At 42.8% G+C, this 22,378-nt stretch overlaps 1 protein-coding gene across 3 annotated transcripts in view; it reads right to left on the bottom strand.

Moving 5' to 3' along the window:
* Window positions 1–19,291, bottom strand: part of LPAR1 (lysophosphatidic acid receptor 1) — a 73,356-nt gene extending 54,065 nt beyond the window's left edge. The window contains exon 1 of one of the 3 annotated variants that reach the window (XM_056514058.1): window positions 19,134–19,291. The gene's annotated coding sequence lies outside the window, so the exon portion shown is untranslated. Of the gene's footprint in view, window positions 1–14,449; window positions 14,705–18,523; window positions 19,101–19,133 lie in introns of those variants that run through there. The other 2 variants (XM_056514060.1, XM_056514059.1) reach the window with 2 other exon arrangements.
* Window positions 19,292–22,378: the final 3,087 nt, after the last annotated feature.

The following is a 22,378-nucleotide window of genomic DNA, read 5'->3' as shown; positions in this document are numbered from 1 at the left end:
CAGTCCCAGTCAAACTTTGCTGATAGGGTGTGTTTGAATACACATATTTTACAGAGCAAATTCTGTACCTTGGTTGGTATCAGCCTGACTCTGTTACCTGACACCCCTCTCCAGAGGGCAGGATAAAGAGTGTCATCACAGTCACTGTCTATTACCATGGCATCACGTACTGAAACAGATCTAGTGTATGGCATTGATTAAATATGTTCAATAGTGGTGACTGCAACTAATCAGCACAGCTTTAGAACAACTACTGTCTTAGGTACAATGTAAGATGCAACCAAAAGTATGTATTCTATCTAGTATGTATTCTATTTTCATGAACTGTTAGAACCAGATGGGGCAGCTTTCTTTAGCTGTTCCATGACACATCCCTGATGACTCCCTCCCAGGGATCTTCTGTTAATGGGCCATCAAGGTCTTGCTGCATGGCTCATAAAATTGCATCATCCCATTGTGAGACGCTCTGCCCAGGGGGAAGAACCAAGCATTCCTGCCTGGATATAATATGAGGTTTGGAACACATCTACCACTGGATTTCCAGACGACAAGAGCTCGACAAACATCACTGGAGAAGGACCAGACTTTACTGCACGGTCACCACTTGAACAGAAGGACATCCACCATTTAATTGGACTGCTATCACAGATGTCAGTTGTATTCTGACTGACAGTTTAAGCCAGTTTTCTGCCTTTATTTCAATTTTCCTATTAAATTGTAGTTCTGACTTGGAACCTCTCGGTGATTCTCTATCAAACTGGTGCAACTACCAATAAAAATGCACAAGTTACAACTGCTCTTACCTCCGTCCCAGTGAAGACCATTTCTACAAATATGCCTACCCCCAAAGCCTTCCTTCTGTTTCTAAACACTGGCCAGACTGCTTGAAAAAATTGCAGAGCTATAGCTTATCACCCATTTGGAAGCTCTTCATAAAAATGCATAAATGCACTCTGAAAATGGATTTGTGAAGTACTGCTGAGGGGTCATGGAAGTCTGGAAGGGGAGTGCCAAAAACAAGGGACAAACTGACCACATTTCCTGTGCTGGCTGCACCATCAACCCCCCTGGAAACAGTCCCTGCCAGTAAAACCAGACATTTCTTTGGGTCTAACTTCACTGTCTAGAAAAATAGCATGGAATTTGCTAACATATGAAAAGGTTCAGACACAACAATAGGAAACCTGCAGCTTGCAAATGCTGCAATAAAAACAAAACATAACCAAAGCCCAGAGTAAAACATATCTGACTCTGCCCTTTCCCAGTATTAAGTGACAAAAATTACAAAATTAACAGAAGTTACAACCAGCCCTAAGAAATTGTCCAGATTTTTAAGTTTAAGAATAAGGATCAAAGACAGACTGAAGGCACAACAAAACTGAGCTTATTCACTCACTTCTGCAGAAGAAATTGAGTTCCTCACAGGAAACAAGGTGAATTTTTCATGCTGCTGTTGGACTAGCATGCTATATAGGAGCAAAAGCTCTTACATATGCCCCAAAGACAGGCAATAACTATACAGAATAAAATATGCTTGTATAAATAATACCTCATACCCAAAACACAGCACATATATTTATCCAAACCACAACTGGAAGTCAATTTATATCTAGAAACATTTTTCCATCAAAACCCTGTCCCTGCAGAGGAATGCCCTATGGACCTAGTAATTTCTATGCAGTTGTCTATACTTAATTCACTTAGACATTAAATGCTAATTCCTTGCAGATATTGTTTAAGGGATCAGAATTTTATTTTACAGTCTGAGAACATTAATCCAGCAGCATTAATTTCTATCTGACCACTTCTGCTCACAGAACTCCTGCTGTTGATGAAGCACTGCTCTGTTTGAGCACAAACATATCCAGAGCAATTATTGAAAAGGATCCTTTTCCAACCTGACACAATAAATGAACAACACAGAAACTGGCTAAACAAAACATCATTAAAGCTTAGGAGGGAGGGAAGGAGAGGGAAGGAGACCGGCAACAAGAGTAACATAGTGTTTTAAATGTTTCACTGTCATCAAAAAATGACATCAATAATAAATAAACTGGAAACTACAATGGATAGTTGAGTTGGCTGGCCCAAACCCCAGAACTGGCTGGTACTAAACCTTCTCTCATGACTCACTCTTTGGCTTGATGCAGCAGAACAGAGTTTTGTAGCAGATCTGCAGAAGCACTTCCAGAGCTGCATTCACAGGATGTCCTGTGCCATGGGGATGGACCACAGGAGGGCTGTCAGTGAGCCCAGCTGAGACAGCCTCCTGCCTAGGCACTGAGAGAGGACAGAACAGCCTCCAGCAGGACCACCAGGCAGCAAGTGGCATCACTCCCACCATTTGACCTCCAGCAGGCTGCCTGTCACATCTCAACATCTCAGGGGAGACCAGGGTAAAGTGGCACGGACAGCTCAGCAGATCTGATCACAAAAATGGCAGTATCCTCTCCTGGTCATTGGACACTTGTTTTTGTTTTGGTTTTTTTTGTGTGTGCATTTTTGTAGGATTTTTTTTATTTGTTTGTTTTCATCAGTCTGAGCACTCAGGGTTTTGACAACCAGAAAAACAGGACAAAAACACTCTCCCAATTACAGATCAAGCCCAACCACAGAACATGTCAACAGGTAATGCCTACACCACTGCTGTCCCTTTAGAATGACAGTGCCCTAAACAATTGTCTTGGAAATGATTCAGTGTTACAAAGATGTAACAAAGGTTCACAGATTTTATTATTGCTATGGTTCAATGTAAGTAATACATCTGCTTTTGTGTTGGTATGATGCCTGCTTGGATTGCAATCTGTCAGTCAAAGCATACATTCAGCTTAATATTAAGTGCAACCACCTCTTTAGCCATAAACAGCATTAAAAGCAGGACAGCAGCATGTTTAGCTGTGTATCAGCTTGAAGATTGCTTTACTTAAATAGCATCAGCTGGCCAGAGCACTCAGCTTTTATTTAAACAAATCAAAACAAAGTAACAGACAGCACCTTGGAAAATTTAACTTCAAGACACCCAGGTACCTGAAAAATCCGACGAAAAACCCCAAACCAAAACAGAGCAAACACGAGAGCTCACTTAAAGATCAAACTAAAATGCAGAAGTCCCAAAGTGTATTACTAACCAGAAGAAAAAAAACAAAACCAAAAGCAACTCACATTTCCTATCTTCCCTTTTACCTTCCACCAGATCACACCTGTACACCTCAGACTTTTAGACTTTTTAGAAGCTGCTGCAGGGAAGCCAGCAACTTCCTGGGGCTAAAAGAGACTTCCAGTTTCCATTACCTCAGTCTTTACTTTCAAAATACAGCTGTTAGCCTTTCTTAGGTAAGGAAAAAAGATGAAGATTGCAGTAGTGATGTGAGGCTAGAAATTTATTTCTATACGGATTTTAAAACTGCCTTTAGATTCAGTAGGACTCTTCCACAACACAAAGTTCCACAGAGGATCTCAACTCTAAGTCATTTGCATTCATAGTGCAGTCTGTTCTTCAAGAAAAAAAACCAGAAAACGTCAGTCAAACCTTTCTGAATAGAAGCTCTGTGGCTAATCTGGGGAAGATCATTGTTCTGGCCTCAATAATACCGGTACTACAAGATTGCTGTTAAGGCTTCCCATAACTGAATACAGCCTGCAAGTTCAGCAGAACGCCCCAGGTGGAGCCTCCTTAAACCAAGATAAACAGCTTCATGAACTCTGCAGAGGGAGTGTTGTGTGAAACTGTCCTCTTTCCCCATTGTAAGATTAGGGACATGATCTGTCACCTTAATAAATTTTCAGGCACTGAATTAATTTACAACAACAAAATAGTATCATCATAGAGCTGGACTCCCTCAGAGACATCATCTGCTGTCACAAAAGAACAAAGTTCAGCAAACATACCTTCACAGTGATCCCACCAGGGCAAGATTAGAGACCCTGCCCACACCTCCAAATAAAAGTAGAAGAGCAATCTGAATGTACAAAAGGACAAAAACCTCTCTTCACAGATTTTCAGTGAAAGCAACCAAACAAACCAGTAGATAGTATAATATCCTCAAGCCTTTATCTTGCAGAGAAATCTTTACCATATGCCATTCTAATTTGTCTCATACCCCTCCTGAGAATGACAAAAGCAGACTGACCAGAGTCATGTGCTGAGTTCCACCAAAGGACAGACAATTCAAGAGTCTGTAACTCAACTACACATGTCTACCTTTCTCCTTTGCCTGTTCTGAGGTTCAGCCCCAGAAAGGACCTCCAGATCACCTTAACTGAGTAGATTATTCCAGAGATTACAATCGTTCTTTCAGGAATTGTTTCTGTCCTGGAGTTGTGTATTTTGTTATTTTGGGGTTTTTGGATGGAGAAGAAAATGTCAGATTTTATTAAGTTATAGAAAGCATACTGTGAAAGGACAAACCCATAGGATTTGGCATTGTAACATGTGAAATCATAACACATTCACCCTAAGTCATGTCAGTTATGATACAAACTGGACTCACATCACAGCAGGCTAATCCATGAGGGTTGCAGCAGCACCTCAGGTTTCTCTGCATACTGGTGAAAGAAATTTACCAAAATAAAGGGGGAAAAAAGAGAGACACACTCCTAATTTTCTATTAACAACTCAATCTTTTTTTTTTTTTTTTTTTTTTTTTTTTTTGCTAAAACTGCCATGACTGTGCTCTCCAAAACTGAAATATTCCTTTTCCTTGCTAAACAAGGGATGCCATTTTCTCTGCTACAGATTGAAGCACTCAATTTCATTTGCAGTCAGACAAAACTTCCACTTATTTTATGTAGCTGTCCTTTTCCAGAATCCTTTCCATACTTCCTTGACCTAGGTCACCATCCTGTGCAATTCTCTCACTTGCTGAACCTCCTTTCCTGATTATTTTCATATTGTATCTATTCCACACCCATCTCCTGGGGATCATTTTGCTGCCATTTTTCTAAACCCAGAAGGATACCTCATCTTTTCTCGAAGCCTCCCACTTCTCTGAAAAGCTGAGCTTTGTCTGAAAACTCAAAAAAAAAAATCTGCATGGGTTCCTCAGTTTTCTCATTTTTCCTGCAGTTTGCCCTGTAAAGCAAACACATCAGTTTTCTTGTTACTCTCCAGCACCTTTAGAATTATTTCAGTCATTATGTAGCTTCTCCTAATGACTTCCATAAGTGCTTGCTTAGAGCTGATTGTTTCTTTGCCATTCATTAAGGCTGGGGAACTTCTTCCCACTCACTGGGGCAAAAGAGTGAGCATCTGCTTTAATGCAAGGGGTGCTGGCTGATAGATGCACATCCCTTGGGATGTATTAGGAGCTTCCTCAATGGACACAATGAACGGGCCAGTCTAAAATAATCACACCAAACATAGGTAACAGACACACAAAAATTGCTTTAAATCATTTCTGCCAGCCACTTCACCATCTTCAAGAAACAACTGCAGCAGCAGCTCCACAATGATTTTTTTTTTTTTTTAATTGGTAAATACTGGAACAGCAAGATATCCTTAAAAGCTAATTTTTAATTCTTGCATTTCAATTAAAAGCAACACGAGCTAGGAAGACTCCAGAATAAAAATACATGCAATCATCTAATTTCAACATTAACTAATTACTTCAAACTTTCAGAATCACAAGAAAATAAAGAGGAAAAATACAGCTAGACACCAGCTCCAGGAGAATAATGCCAATCTGCTCAGGCTTGCATAAACAAGTCACTACAATATGGATGGTCTCTCATAGCAGGACCACAATGAAGCTGCTGTCACATGACTGTATTTTCAAAATATACACTTTCATCATACTAACATCTATAGTACCAAATACTTCTAAAGGAAGTAATTTCAAAACAGTTTCTGAAACTCTTTTAAAATTGTTTATTTCTACTGACAGATATGAAATTTTAAGTAGTTAACTAAGAGGCAGAAAAGTTCAAAGTAAAGATGGATAGCTCACAATTTAAGATACATTATTGACTGTTGCCAGCATTGTGTGCACATGTGTGTATAATAGAAGTAACTGTGGTGAGTGTTTGTCCTCTTCTGTTTCTTCTGTTATTTAAAAGAAAAAAAGGGAAAAGAGAGAGAGAGAGAAGGAGTGACAGAGCAAGGAGCTGCTCATTAAAATTACTCTGAACACTGGAATTGAAAGGCTAATGGGTAGAATTTAGCTCCAAATACATTATCATTACTATTCTGCATACTAATCAATATCATTAAAGAAAATAACAGTGGGCAAAGACTTTTGTATCAATATTATTAATGACTTAGACACAGGGAGGGAGTGCACCCTCATCAAGTTTGCAGATGACACAAAGTTCAGTGGGGCTGTTGACACACCAAAGGCCAGGATGCCATCCAGACAAGTTTGAGAAGTGAGCCCATGGGAATCTCATGAGGTTTAACATGACCAAGTACAAGGTGTTGCACGTGGGTCAGGACACTCCCAGTATCAACACAGGCTGGGGGATGAACAGACTGAAAGCAGCCCTGTGAGCAGGACTGGGGGATGCTGGTGGATGAAAGGCTGGACGTGACCCAGCCATGAGAACTCCCAGACCAGAAAACCAAACACATCCTGGGCTGCATCCAGAGCAGTGTGGGCAGCAGGGGAGGGAGGGGATTCTGCCCCTCTGCTCTGCTCTGGTGAGACCCCACCTGGAACCCTGCACCCAGCTCTGGGGTCCCAGTCCAGGAAGGACATGGACCTGTTAGGCTGAGCCCAGAGGAGGCCACCAAGATGTTCAGAGGAATGGAGCACCACAGGAAAAGGCTGAGGGAATTGGGAACTGGAAAAGAGGAAGCTACAGGGTGACATAATTGCAGCCTACCAGCACCTGAAGGGAGCTTTCAAGAAAGATAGAGAAGGACTTTCTACAAGAGCATGTAGAGACATGACAAGGGGCAATGGATTCAAACTGAAAGAGAGTGGATTGAGATTATATTTTAGGAAAAAAAAAAAATATTTACTGTGAGGATGGTAAGACACTGGCACAGGCTGCCCAGGGAAGGAGTAGATGCCACATCTCTGGAAGTATTTAAAGTCAAATTGGATGGGGCTTTAAGAAACCTGATCTAGGCAAAGTGCCCCTGTCCATGGCAGGGGGCCTGGAACTAGATGATATTTAAGGTTCCTTCCAAGCCATTATATGATTATGATTCTAACAAGGTATATATCCCTATATCACAAATCAGGATGCTTTTCTTCCACTATCACTCCTCAGCAGAAAAGGCAACAAGAACTTAATCTTCTCAACAACTTACAAAAGGAATTTTAATATTTGCTTCCAAGAAGAAATAACAAAGAGATGTAATTACATACTGCCATGTATCAGCAACAGAGGCTCCATCTGCACACTCCACCTTTTGTTTTAAACTCATAATAGTCAAAGTCATAATAGGCTGTCATTCTTCTGAAACAGGTTTGCATTTAAACATTCAGGTAATATCCCTTTGCTAGACAAGAAAAAGCCATCTGGATCATAACAAAATGACACAATTCTCTTAGCAGCTTTGAGGGGGCCCAGCCTTAAAACAAATACTTCCTTTTTACCCCACATCCACAAAACAGATGTTCAATCTTCAGGCAGAATAAACTACCACAAAATACAATAATCTGGAAATTCTGAAGCCAAGGCAGTTCACAATTAAGCATGTCAAACCCCAAATCCCAAATCATAAAGGCACCACCTCAATACAGATCTACATGCACCATGACCAAGGATACACAAACAGGAGTTTAATTTAGTTTATCTGAAAAAGAAACTTGCCAACTATTCTCCCCACTCCTGAAAATACATTAAAGACTGTAAGGCAAAAGCTTAAATGGTTCAGGCCACCATCAATGCAGACACAGGAACAATTTATCAACCCCTCAAACCAGAAATAACAGTCATGCCTCTTCAGAAATTTATGCAACATCTGCATTGGTTCAACTGACTGTTTTCCAGACACTTTCTGCAGTGCTGTATTTTGCAAAGTTTGCCTGAATGAAGTTTGAAAGAACTTAGAATTAACAATAATAAGGAATTATCTTAATGACAGGATTTAAATTCCCTATTCTCATTTCACTGCTCTTTCCCAAGGCCACAAATAAACTTATCTGATGGACAGCAGTGACCCAGAAATAAGATCTTACCTTTGATCTTGTCAAAATGGAGGGGGAGCAAACCCAGTAGCTGAAAACAACAAAAATCCTGATGTTGACAAATGAAAGGGAATTACCTCTTGTCCATCGTGCAAGTATCTGGTGTGCTCAGAACACCACACCCAGAATTTGTGAATCCCTGCTGTAAAATTGGGGCTGGTTACTAGTTTCTTGGCAGAGGTCAATAGGTCTTCCCAGTCATCACAGTCTGCATCATGCTCCCTGCTGTCTACAGTATGCCAATCCAACTGGTTGGACCTTTTGTGGAACAGTTTTTATGGGTGATCAAGAAGTAACACACTCCCCAAAATAACCTGGGAGCAGCAGCAGCTGTCAGGGCTGCTTAGAAAAGAAGTGCAGCAGAGTGCTGGGTTTGGCCTTGGGTATCTTATGCTGATCATTCTTTGAATTCAAGATTTATAAATGCAAAGCACTACTCAAATATGCCCTGAAAAGAGAGATATGAAGAAAATGCCAAGACTTCATCACCTTTCCCTCTGACCCTTCCCCTTTCAATTACCAAGTGGCATTTAAAGCAACTTAGGCTGCTGCCTATCTGAACAAGCAGGTAAATACAGAGGATTAGCTCACAGCTTGACTAATTCACTTTAAGAATTGACTTGGATTAACTCTGAGTTGTGTTTAGCAGACAGGCTCTTAGTGCATACAGGAGGTCACATGAATTAAGTAGACTGTTGTAAATTCACACCATACTTCAGTGATTATTCAGCTTCTCTGACTTGGTCCTCAATATATACAATGCCCAACAGAAACAAGAAGTATTTCAATCAGTATTTGGGAGATGCTCCAAATTCAAGTGAAAACAGAAAGCCAGGAGGCAGAAGGGAGTTGGTGTAAAAACTGAATAAAACCAAAAAGACCTATCTTCGAACATATATGATGACAGAAAGGTTATTGTCCAAGCACTATCTAGCCTGCCTCACCCTTTTTTAGAGAAACTCCTTTTGCACCTCTTTTAAAGAGTAAGAAAGGCAAAAAACCAATCCTACTGGACAGAATTACAACTGAATATAAATGGATTATTCTTAAAGAAAAAAGAAAGGAAAAACTAACTAGCAGTTTGCCTCCAGCTTTTCCGTTGGAATTTGGTGCACATTAGCATGGGTACAAACTTTAAACACAGACACACTTCAAAGCCTCCTTCAGACAGTTTTGTAACAAAAGCATAAGCCATAAAGCATTACTTGGGAACCACTAAGACTTTTTTTGTGACCGCACAAATAAACTAAGAAGTTCAAGGGATCCAGGCCACAAAAGGAGAACGTACTGAAATCCACCCACAAACCAGATTTTTTAGGCATCCCACAATTGCACACACCAGCTGTGTCCATGGCACCAAAGCTTGAGGCCCATGCAGAGCTACTCCCTGTGTCCCTGACACAGGGCACTCAGGAATGCTGGATCTTCAGCCTCCCACTACTGAGCAGCCTCTCCAAGGTCAGCCAGCCTTAGACTCCCCCTCTGCTCCCCTCTCAGGAGATCCCACCTGGAGTACTGCATCCAGTTCTGGATCTCAGAAGAATGAGTGAGTGCAGAGAAATGATCAGAGGGCTGAAGCACCTCTCTTACGAAGACAGGATGAGAGAGTGGGGGTGTTCAGCCTGGAAAACTCAAGGTGCTGGGAAGGCCTTACAGCACCTTCCAGTACCTAAACGGCTTAAAAAAAAGCTGGAAAGGGACAAGGATGTGTAGTGATAGGATGGGGTGTAATGAACTCAGAAAAAGGGTACATAACAATTAATACCAGGAATAAATTATTTACTGTGAGAGTAATGAGACACTGGAATATGTTGCCCAGAGAAGCTGTGGATACCTCAATCCCTGGAGCTGTTTGAGGTTATGCTGCACTTTGAGCAGTCTGGACTAGTGGAAAGTGTTCCTGTCTGTGGCTGGGGCTTGGGACCCAGCTGATCCTTAAGGTCCCTTCCAACCCAAATCATTCTATGATTCCATATAAAAATATCCTATGGCATGCTGGCAGAACTGAGAGTGTTTTGGAGAAACCCAATGCCTATTACTTGGTCAGCTGCTGCCTTCAGTCTTGCAGTAGCCTTCTACTCCATTTAACCCAATGGGCAACACTGCCAGGCAAGAAGGAAGAGTAAAGCACCCTAACTTAGTAAATCCTCAAAAGTTTCCCACTACAGCAGTACTGGCACCCCCCTCTAGTGGAGACACAGCTCACACAAGCAGGAGATGACACTTGCAGGGTCTTGGGAGGAAAATTAATCAAACCACAAGAAGAACAGTCAGGGGGTGTACAGAGCACAGAATGACTTCTGGCACAATTGCAGGAGACAGATGCATGGCAAGTGCACATTTGGGTTTCCTACCAACCAAGAAATGTCACCTCATCTTGGGAAGAAAAAAGAAAAGTCAGTATTTCCCCTGCTTTAACTCCTTTCTCAAATGAAGCATAAAGGAGCAGGGTGTGGCTTCTTTGCCAAAGCTGTTCCTGCATTTTTGTGTCACATTTCTGAGGGGAAAAGTAACTATTTTCACAAAAAAATTATACCAAAGATCCCCTTACAGAGTATTCAAGGAATATTAGGAACAATTTAGAAAGAAGAACTGAAAAAGCTGTAAACAAGTTCCTCAAACAGAACTTTGTCACAAAAATTAGGGCAACTGATTGCTAGAAACTTTGTGGAGGAGATGTTGGGGATGGAAATATGCAGGTTCATGGCATAAGTGTTTGCTCAAGCATAGTATTTTTAAGGCATTTATATTTTCTACAATCATGTAATTCCCTCCTGTAATCAGATTGTCATCAGCTTGCACATCTCTCCCTGAATTTTTTCCTCTAGGCTGAACATCCTAGGATGCTTTTGCATGTGAAATTTAAGCAATCCAAGATAGCAAACAGAAACACACTGGACTTCTTGGCAAAGTAGGCACTAACCTATGCTATTCCTATCAACTGTGTACAAAATGGAATAGTTCTAGAGAGCTATTTTTAGTCTATTCACTAAATGCCAGGATTGTTCTGATTATAGTAATACAATGAAGTCTCACTTAGTTTCCAGTCCCACTAGCATGGGCTTTTGAAATAGGATGCTGTAACTACTGTAAATAAGAAGCTAAAAGACTAGAGGAGTAGACTCTAAATTCAGGAAAGTCTTCTTCTGTTTGCAAGGCTTCTGCACAGGGAAATATACTGCTCTGAGGTAAAGTTTTCAGTGGTTCCATCAAAAGGAGTAAAACTATACAGATTATGTTGCTAGCCACATTGGTACAGCTCTCAAAGCCCTGCACAGAAACCATGTCCATTTCCAGGCTCATTTCCACAGAATTGCACTCCATGTATGACATATTTTGGGAGGGACAGCAAGGAAAAGGAAAGACAGAAAAACCAATAAAGTTGATAGACATTTATGATGGTATCCTTCAAGTACAAGTCACATTCAAGATGATACTCCTTGAATGCTGGGTAGCTATCCACACATCCATCTCCCTGAAGTTGTTTGTCCCACTGCTGTATCTCAGGAAAAAAAAAGGTGAATTCCATGTCCTTGGCAAGAGGAATGAAGGGGCAATGATCTATTGATGCACTGGTCTGTGGGAATGTAGCAAGAAATTGGGAAACACATGGATAGAAACAGCTGAAAATTCCAATGAATCCTTCACTGAAAGCCCAGGCTTTGCTCCTCAACCTGATCCAATGATTGTGTGGATGGTTAACACATGCTCAAACACCAAACCTAGTACATACCAGTGTTACTGTAGCATATAGGACAACATGCTAGTTCATCCTGACTAGACAGAAATGCCTGGAGATATTCCCGGATGGATGCAGGGAACGTTCAAGTTATTCTCCTGTACTGATAATTTGCCTATACCACATACAACATTTTAGCAGGAGCATATACACATTTGCAAAGACACCTTGCCAGTGCAATAGTCAGTGACATGCAATTCAGTATTAATAGAGTGCTTTACTCTCCTTTGGGATTGACAGACTTATCATCACCAATCTGAATCTATGCTTCTCTACCTAACATTCCCCAACCAATTTCCCAAATGCCTTTTTACTTCAATAGCTAGTTTTATCTATTCAAAGTTAGCATGCAGCTACAGAAATGTGCTATGAAGTTTACTCCTATAAGCACAGCCTTAGGCAAGGTAGCCAAATTTCCCCTTTACATCCTACACTACAGCTTCACTACCACATGAAACCCTTTCCACTGAAACTTGTAAGAGGACTGTACATTCCTTGTAAAACTACTGATCCAGTTCCTACAGACAATCACTGAAAACACACCTGTCACAGAAGGCATTGAAACACAAACTCAGTTATACACAAAAGAACACAATTTACTTCTATTAGCTGGAGCGTCAATGAAAGAGCTCAGAAGTGTCCCGGCAGAACGTCAAGAACAGGTACAAACTGGCACCCTTTGCTACTTCATATTCAGTTACAAGTACCTGCAGAAGTGGTTAGTAACACAACCACGAAATCTTGAAAGCACTAGGACCCGAGATGTGACACCACTGTTGCAGTAAGAGACTGTGAAAACACAGTAACCAAACCACAAGAAAAACTAACCCCACCGAGAGAGAATGTGAGCACCTAACGCAGGCACACACACCGAGCAGATATGATCGCAACAGTGACGACCACAGCCTCTCCCAGTGCAAGGCAACGCCTAGGGGCAAGGTGACCTTCTCCTGACACTGACACTGGCTTGGGGACCAGCCTGCAGCCATCCACCGAGGTGTCCTGCCGCAGCCATCCGACTGGCAGCAGCTCAGCCGGCGCCGCTCCGGCTTGCCTCTCCTTGGTCAAGCAGCAGGAGGGTGTGGGTGCTCACCGTCCACGGGCTGCTGTGCTGGGAGCTGAAGGGAGGCTGACTGTGCCGCTGGTGGCATCCCAGAGCCTTCTGCCCCTCCTTCAGCCCTTCCACCTCACTTGACTCCAGCAAAGCTGGTTCAGAATCGAGCTGCAAACAAATTTGCGCTTTCTTCTGCGCAAACACCGTGGCTGTGGACACCCACACCCTGGCTCAGGGAGGCATGCTGCCCTTCACACGTTGCAGCTATGCAATCTACCCCAGCTCCCTTGCTCTGTCACTCACGGCAGCTCAAGGCTCCAGGGCACTGCCCAGCAGATATGACAACCACAGGTCAAAACCAGACTGCACTATCAAATACTAAACATTCAGTGAAATCCAGCAGCTACAGACCTTTTATCAAAACCCCTCTGGAGCAGACAAAACAACACTTGCCACACTTGGAAGCTATGCAACTATGAAAGCTTGAGAGTTTATCAGTCTTTCTCCTTTCCTACAAACACCAACCTGAAGTACAACCACCTTAAAAACAGGTGTGACCTGTACAGCATCTCTCTTGACTGCTTGAATTCCAGGAAGTCTTTGCTAGAGTTCACATTCAGCTCACTGCTATTAAATAATCACCCACTTACTCCTAGAAGATACACATTTCCCAGGGCTGTAAACATTCAATACTCATCCAACATTTACAGCTGTAGCTAGCTTCTTCCTTATAAAAATATGGATACAACTATAGCTATATTTTTCCACCCGGGGTGAAAACAATCATCCTCAAATGGCAAAAGAACTTCTAAGAAAACCTTCTGCTCCCATAAATAATGTACCAGCACTATTTCAAATCTGCCACACACACCCTAAAAAGACGGGGAGGAGGGAGGGAAAGGGGCTTGCAATGAAAAACAGTATGCATTTCCTTTGCCAGATTTTTACCACTCTTACAATCTCCAGCATTCTGTACACAAAGATCTTGCCTTTGATGTCAATCCAATGCTTTCAGGCTTGCTACTGCAAGCACTGCAACATGCAATACATTTTCTAGCAGGCAAAGAAATGGATGGACTGCAGAAAGTGCCTGCGAAATCCATCCTACTCCAAAGGTCATTGTGGCACGTAAATTCCTACAGAAAAGTCAGAATGGTCTGAAATATGGCAACATGAGGCCTACTGAACTGAGGATTATCATATATGACTATCAAACTCACAGACTTTTTTTTTTCAGCAGTTTCAAAAATCCACTTCAAGGAGGTGTTTGCCTCTTAGTCACAGTCAGAAGCAAAACCAGAAAGAGAATATTGGGCTCTCATATTTATTGCTTCTGTATTTTTGAAAAGAAAATGAGAGGACCTCCAAATTTTATTTCAAGTATATTACATGGAAGACAAAAGAAAAAAAAAAAAAAAAAGCAGTTCCAGTGCCTCTCGAGTTAAAGAAATCTAAAATAAAGATAATTCATTGGCACAAAAGTCTACATACGGTTCTCAGCAATACAGTATCTGTACTCACAAAATATGTTTCCTTTTAAAAGACATCCAGCCTCCCCAGTTTTGCAGCTGAAGGCATTTCTTGTGCCACTGATCCACAGTGTCTACCATCATTTCAGCAGCAGACCACGCTGCAGCGTAGGAGTGGGAAACAGCAAGGCACAACACTTTGCTCCTCTTTCCCCAGCAGGACCAGCAGCCAGACTACTATGCATTACAAAGTCCACCATCACAAATCTTCAAGGCACTTGGAAACCAAAACACTCTGCACACACCCTAGGCCAGAGCCCTGTCCAGGCTATTTATCCTGGGAGTGGCTTGAGGAGGAGGGATGTGGTTCCCCCTCTCCAGCTGTGCTCTGGCAGGGGCAGGCATGCCTTACCCAGACTCCTTGAACCACAGCAGCCCCTCAAGTCTGTGTCTGTTTTTGCCTGCCAGAACCAAAGGGAGAAGAGTCACTTTGTTTTTAAGAAGAAATACATCTTTACTTCTGGGGTAAGTGCACCAGAGCTCTCCTCTTTACTAACCTAACTGCCTACAGTCTCTGGATCAAGAAGGAACCAGATCCAGTAGGAAACAGGTACAGGACTGAAAAAAAAAATGGTCAAAAAACTATTCCAGGCTGTGCCTATCAGGAAATTCTGGACACTTTGCACTAAGCAAGGCTATTATACAGAACCACTTCTTTGTCAAGAGCTTATAAGAGAAATGCCATGGCCATGGAGTTGCCATGTGAGATGGGGACACATGTATACTATCTAAACTAGCACCAGCACATAGGCTCTTTTCTTTTCTGGTGCTCAATGTTGCACAGTACTTTTAACAATTAAAGACATCAGTCATTAAAAAATTAAAATAGGTCCTAGAGTGCAACCTTCAGCCAAACAATTACCAAGATTTTGCAAGCCAGGTGTGCTGTTATGGGAATATGGAAAGAGAGTCAGGCAGTCAAGAAACACCAGTGGAGGAGAGAAGGAGAGATCTGAGCTCACAAATACAGGCACTTCTCAGAATTCTGCTCTACTTTCAGCAAAAGCCAAACCAAGGCACCAGACATTCAGATGTTCAATGTCATATGTACCAGTTCATCAATGAAAGTGCATGAATGCACAGGCAATGCTTCTACAGGTTTAGAAGAAACTAAGCTTAAAATACAAATGAAGAAAACCAAAATTCAAGTTACCTACATGTAAGTAGAACAACAGCTCTCATTTCCTTGACAGAATTTTCTTCTGCCCTGGGAATAATTTTATATTTCTGTCAAAGCAACACATCAGTCTTACACCTGATCCAAAGTCATTCAATGCCAATACAGTTTTTGCCATTGATGTCTATGGGCCATGGATGAAGCCTTAAGCTTCTGCATTAGCTAGAAAGAAAAACACATGAGGGAAAACATGAAGTAAGTCCAGCCCTAATGCAGCACTGCTGAGAAGTGCCACATCTCTACAGTATCACCTTGCAACACCTGGAAAAGTCAAAAACACATTGGATGCTACATAACCACTGCCAGTTGAAGCCCTGAGCTTCAATATCAAGCATTTCTACAGAGCAGCACTCTCCCTCCAAATTATCAAAACTTCTAAGGCAAAAAATGAGTACCATACATAAATTGAAAGCAGTCTTAAAGAAAAGATGGGAATATGGAAAAAGAAAAAACATACTTTATTTTCTCAAAAGTTTGTTTTCTTTTCACCCTATTAAACTGACAGAAAAAATAATATAGCCCATTGTGAAAGATGAAGCAGTGAAATGCATAACATACAAAAAAACTAATCCACTAACTAAAGATGCTGGAGAGATCAAATATTGATTGCCCTTATCCTTCTTTCAGTAAAACAGTTGTATGCATCTTTTCCCTGGCATTATGTGTAGCAGCCACCCTTCAAATATCCCATTTAGATGGATTTAAGCTGATTTTAAGTGTCCCTTAAATTACACGTACTTTTCTTTCTGAAGGGGAGGAAATTGCACTTATGTAGCAATGAGGGAAACAATAGCGAAAAGGACAACTGCCACACAGTACCTCTTCCCACTCTCATTATTCCACATATCCTCGAGCATCACCAAGACCTCAAGTGACAGCCTGTGAAGAGTTCCCCACTCAGCCCTGATGGCAAAAGAGCTGCACTCAATCTTCCTCTACATCCATATTAAAAAAAAATCCAGATACACAGCAACAGTGCTCAGTAAGTGCTGGCAGGTCACCACCTAGAGGTGCTCAAAGCCAGCTCTTCTGGCATCTGCAGAAGGCAGCTCACCTCTGAGAGTGCTCAAACTGCTGGGCACTCAAAGGGAAGATGGTGGTGGTCTCCTAAAGGAATAAACTGCTCAGAAGAATTACTTGCTTTTTGATTTAACCGTCTGAATATGATGCAAAGCGAGATCAATATGGAAAGGCCACTGAGAAACAGCTAACTATCCATTGAAGTGTTATTAAGAGCTCATCATAGTGATATCAAAGTGAATCCCATGTATGTACAAAGCAGAGCAAAGCTCTTTCTTCAACAACCTCTCCTGGATTCCCCAAATAGTTAAACTGTGTGACACTATAAGACCAAGTTAAAGACAGGTTTTTATTTTTCTCCAGTTTGAAGCAGAGAAGGAATTATATTTTAGTTACAATCGTCCAGAGCTACTGATGAAAACCACATGACCATAAAATATTTTTGCTCACAGTGATAAGATTGCCTGTTACTTACACGTGGAATTCACATATTAAGGCTGGGTAAGCACTGCTTTAACTTTGTATTTTCCATGTGTTTCGTCTCAAAAGCTGTTTAACCTTTCGACCCTCAATATTTGTTTTGAAGAGCGGAGGAAGAGAAAGCAGACACCAGCCAATGTTTTCCTCTCTTCAACCAGGACTGCTACTGCTAAGTTCTCAGAACAAGGTTTCTAGCAGCCAAGAGTCTAACTACTGCAATCTGTAATAGGCAGTGATGAAGACAACACCACTGATCATGCAGCAGTGCTTCTCAGCATTCCTGAATAACATTCCCTTGGTTATTTGCTGTAAAAAGGAAAACAACCACTGTTCACGTACAACTGCGCAGGAAGAGACTGTGTCGATCCATTCTGGAGCAAAACAGGGTTTAATTTTGTGTGGTTAATCTTTAATAAAAGCAGCAGTAAAACACAGGCCTATCAAGTTGCTTTGTAAGTCTGAGCACATATCAGTTAAGGAAAGACACGCGGCACGCCTATAGCCAGTAATAGCAAGCTGCAGGGCAGAGCTTCACTTACGCCTGTGCACGCAGCCCATGCTTCAGCCCACTGCCAAAATGGCCAGAAATATTACTTTAGTACTTCAGTATAGCCCATCCCCACACAAGAGTAACAGGCTGCATGGCACACAGACCTGGCCGCTAAATTGAAACATGACTCCCGGGCCTGAGAGTGATTCATTTTAGACCAAATGGTACAACACACCAAACCTGACCTAGCACGCAAAAACTTTCTTTGAAAAGATAAGAGCTGCAGCAGTTCTTAGCAGTAATAAGATTGCAGCTGCCCCAATTACCCCACACTTTGAGAACACAAGTTGCCTACAGGGTCTCCCTTGTGTTATTTTGCCTTGAGACTTCAAAAAAAAAACTCCAACCAAGCAAAAAATCAACCAACCAACAACAATTAAAAGAAAGACAAAACAAAACAAAAAAACCCACAGAAAACCTACCCGAACCTGGAGCAAATAAGGATGGAAAAAGAAGAAAAAGAAAAAAATGAAAGGCGGGGGATTTAGGCAGCTTCTAACATTCACAGATAAATCGTGAAGGTGTGAGCTAGTTTCACAGAGATATCCCCAAGAAAATTAAATTTAGACATTCCAACATTTTTGTGATAATGAAAACTTTTCATATATTTCCATAGGAAGCAGTTTTTGGGATGGTTCCCACTGTGGAGCTATTTAAAAGGAACATAGGAAAAGAAGCGAGAGGAAGAAACTTGGTCCCTCTGGTTCCACCTCTCTCTTCTCATTTCAGTTTGCTAACGGCTTTTGTCCTCCAGCTTCCCTCCTCTTCCCCCCGCTCCCGGTCCTACTCTAATAAATCACAGCCTTATGCTTGTCATTCATCTTCTCCCTGTCCTTTACCTTTTTAAACACCATGGATACACCGACACTGCTCCCATCGGACTTGAGCAAGCTCTTCGTCCAAAGGACGGGGGAAGTCAGGAGAGAGAGGTGGCAACTATTTTTTTTAATCTAGGGCTTTTCCCACTGCCTTAATTTGGTACAAATAAATCCAAAGAGATTTGGGGTGGGGGGGGGGGGGGGGGGGGGAGGGGGGAAAGGGGGACAAGGGGGGAGGGGAGAGAAGGAGTGAGGAAAGGGGGAAAAAAAAAGGGAAAAAAAAAAAAAAGAAAAAGAGGGCAGACCCAAAGTAAGTTCTGTTAGTGTTTCTTAATCAAAAAAGTGCCCATCAGTTATTCCAGGCCAACCCGGGAGACGTTAGTCCAGCAGGAATAGCAGCCTGACCCGACGCCTCGAAGGCACGGAGGAGCCCTCGCCGAGCGGGCCCGGACCGGGCGCGCCGCCCGCACACCGCCGCGGCACCGAGCCCGGCTTCGGCAGCCCCGGAGAAGCAGCCAGCGAGGAGCACGGAGCCCCCGGGGGCTGCGCAGCGGGCACCTCTCCGCGGGCGAGAATGCAGGGACCCCCGCCCCGCTCCGCCCCCGGGCCCGCCGCGCCGCGCTGCGCTTACCTGCGGGGCTGCGCGGGCGGGCTGGAGGGAGCGCGGCGCCGCCGCCGGCGCGCACAGGGACGGAGGAGGAGGAGGAGGGGAGAGAAAGAGGGAGGGAGGGAGGAATGAGGGGTGGGACGGGGAGGGACAGAGCGGGACAGAGCAGAGCGGAGCGGAGCGGGACGGCACGGGATGGGGAGGGTAAGAACGGGACGGCACGGCACGGGCTGGGCTGGGCTGGGCTCCCTCCGCCCCCGCTCCGCTCCGCTCCGCTCCGCCTGCGCGCTCGGCCGGGCGGGACCCAGGTGCGCCCGCCCCGCGGAGCCCACGCGTGCCCGGCCCGCTCTGCACCGCGCAGTGCCCGGTGCCCGGTGCCCAATGCCAAGTGCCCGGTGCCCAGTGCCCAGTGCTCAATACCCAATGCCCAGTGCCCGGTGCCCAATGCCCGGTGCCCAATGCTCAATACCCAGTGCCAAGTGCCCGGTGCCCAATGCCCGGTGCCCAATGCTCAATGCCCAGTGCCCGGTGCCCAGCGCCGAATGCTCGGCCGCCGAGCTGCCTGGGGGCAGCGCCTGGGGCTCGGGCTGCTTGGCGCTGATGTGCAGGTGTTGTGGAGCAGCCACGGTGCTCGTCTGTGAAACTTTGGAATTTCTTGCCGGCGTCGGCAAGAGCCGTTTGAGAGCCGCAGCCGCAGGAATAGTCAATTTGCAGGGCCACGGAGCACTCATCCTTGGAAAGGGACAGGGTTGCATAATAGATAGTTTTCCAGATTAGAAGAATTATACAAAACCAGGTTCAAATTACTTGTTCTTCCCCACCCCCTACCCTCTGTAAGTTTTTACTGTGAAACAATCTGGTTTCATTGAATTGCTGGAGCATCTAGAGGCCACTTTTGCATGCACACGCATCAAGTGAAAAGATGTGTGTTGTACACACAACACTTAGAGTTCAGTTGCTACTGCTAAGCATTTCTAACCCCTGTAGAGAGATTTCTAGGAAGGTAACCTACAGCTATACAAGCCATCAGTGTCCCCAGCAGCACAAAAGCCTATTGTAAAGCAGCAAGACCATTTAAAGCACTCATAATATTTCTCAAGTAACAAGAAAAGAGCAGAGACAATTCTCAGGTCTGATCTTTGCTTGTGTGGTATCAACATGGTGATGACACTGTCTGCTATAGCTACTTGCAATATCTGCTGCACCACAGGTATGGTTATTAACAAAGTTTTTGGCATAGGTGAGAGCAGGTCTCATGGCTGGTGAGGTGCTTTCTTTTTAGAAAGAAGTTGTCACCACACAGACCTTGTTTTTGTACTCAGCATTGCAATTTTGCTCTGAGACCAGACTTCAACATGCTGAAAAGTTTTGTTAAGTATTCCTCAGGCTGTTAACTTTGGAAAGTGCTGGATTTCACCTTCTGTCTGTTCAAAGCAAGCTTTGCAAGAGGTGACCAAAAAACATGTTCTGTTACAAGCTCTAATAGATGGTTTACCATCTATACACCAATTATGGTGGCAGGTCTTAGTAGTTTTCTCACCTATGCACCGGTCACATCCGTGCTGGACCACTACAGTCTTGAAACAGTGTGCTCAAGCTGCAGATGTCCTCCCCTGGTGGTAGAAAAGGGATGATATACATGAGTCAATGGTCTTCAGAATGCAAAATTGATTCTTCCCATCCTGTGGCAGTGTATCTGCTGTAGCTTCATTATAAACCAGATTTTATTCATCTTTTTGGGACACAAACTGCCTGTACATGTCTACAAAATCTGTCCTGTCCTCAGCCAGCTGCCCAGATACCATTATAAGAACCAAGATTAACTTGAAAGCAATCAAAGCTTCAACAAAAGGGTAATCTACAACCTCAGGTATGCTGGAGTTTTCTTCAGTAAGACAGTACTTGCTGCTACTACATCTGCAAATTGTAAATCACCACTGCTTAGCATCCCTATGGTTACTCAAAAATTGCTCTAGCTACCGACTCCTGAAGTAAAATAGCAGAAAATACAGTCCTGAGCTCATGGGAAAAAGCTGATCTGTGCATGAGATTAAATTATATGAAGGTAAAATGATTGCAAACATTTTAAAGAAAACTATTTTTGAGTCCACTTTTAGTGAACCGATATAGTTAAAGCAACAATGTTTTTTCAGTTCTTTTGATTTCTGTTAGTGACTTCAGGCATGCTCACTCAGCCCTGTAACACTGACCTGTCATTTAGTCAAGGATAATGTCATTAATTCTCAATCAGCCACTCTTGGTCAAAATAGAAAATACAGGGAATATTCAGTAAATCTTAAAAACAGGCAAGTATTGAAGGTCCAAGGAAGATCACATGGTCTGAGATGTTTAATGAATGTAACTGCTATGAGACTTGGCTGTGGTGCTCTGTCGTCTGAGACACGTTTATGTAATCACACACAGGCGTACTGAATTGCACTAGATAGGGAAGTGGTTTTCACATCCTTCAGTCTGGAAAAACTTCTGTTTCCAGAACAAACCATGTAAGTTCCATGTGCTCAATTTAGTGAATTGATTCAAATCATAAGTATGCTTAACATGTGCAGACATTGATATTGTTTAATTCTCAGCGTTCATACAGTTTCAGCTGAGTGGCTGCAAGATTAGTCATAGAAACCCAGAAAAATTAAACATCTAATTCCTCTTCAGTCTAATTTCCTCTTCAGGAAAGTACCTCTGGTGTTTTTAATTTAAAAAAAAATCCGGGAATTTACACTTAAGATGTCTCTTCACTCTGTCACTTCTCTATGCATCATACTCTGGTGTGGGTAGCAATGGACAGTTTCATTTTGTATTGGAAATGTGCTGAAATTTTCAGTGCAGTGGATGCTTTGAATGATCCCATTCAATGGGATCACTACTAATTCCTGTGGGAAAAAAATGCATACTTCAGCATTATCAGATAGGAATAATTGGAACAGTATTTTCACTTTTTATTGATCAGCTTTTATTCCTTAGAGTCCGATCATTTGTCGCAGATTGCTAAAGCACGTGTACATTACAAAGAACAGTTCCAACAATTCACAAAGAATAAAGCACTCTCTGTAGTTTGACTTTTTGCTCATTTGTTACATACATGCTCTCTGAAGCCCAGTGCTCATATGCTGGGGACCTCTGTTCCGAAGAGGATGCAGAGGAATCTGGGTAAATAACATTGAATACAGTTATAAAACATGCTGTTTTCCAGGGAAACTTTGAACACATCAGAAATCTTATGGAAAGAAAGCATCCCTATCCATAAGTCACCT

This window comes from Oenanthe melanoleuca, chromosome Z (genome assembly GCF_029582105.1).
Source record: "Oenanthe melanoleuca isolate GR-GAL-2019-014 chromosome Z, OMel1.0, whole genome shotgun sequence".
Classification (NCBI taxonomy): Eukaryota; Metazoa; Chordata; class Aves; order Passeriformes; family Muscicapidae; genus Oenanthe; species Oenanthe melanoleuca.
This window is presented reverse-complemented; position numbering and strand designations above follow the sequence as displayed.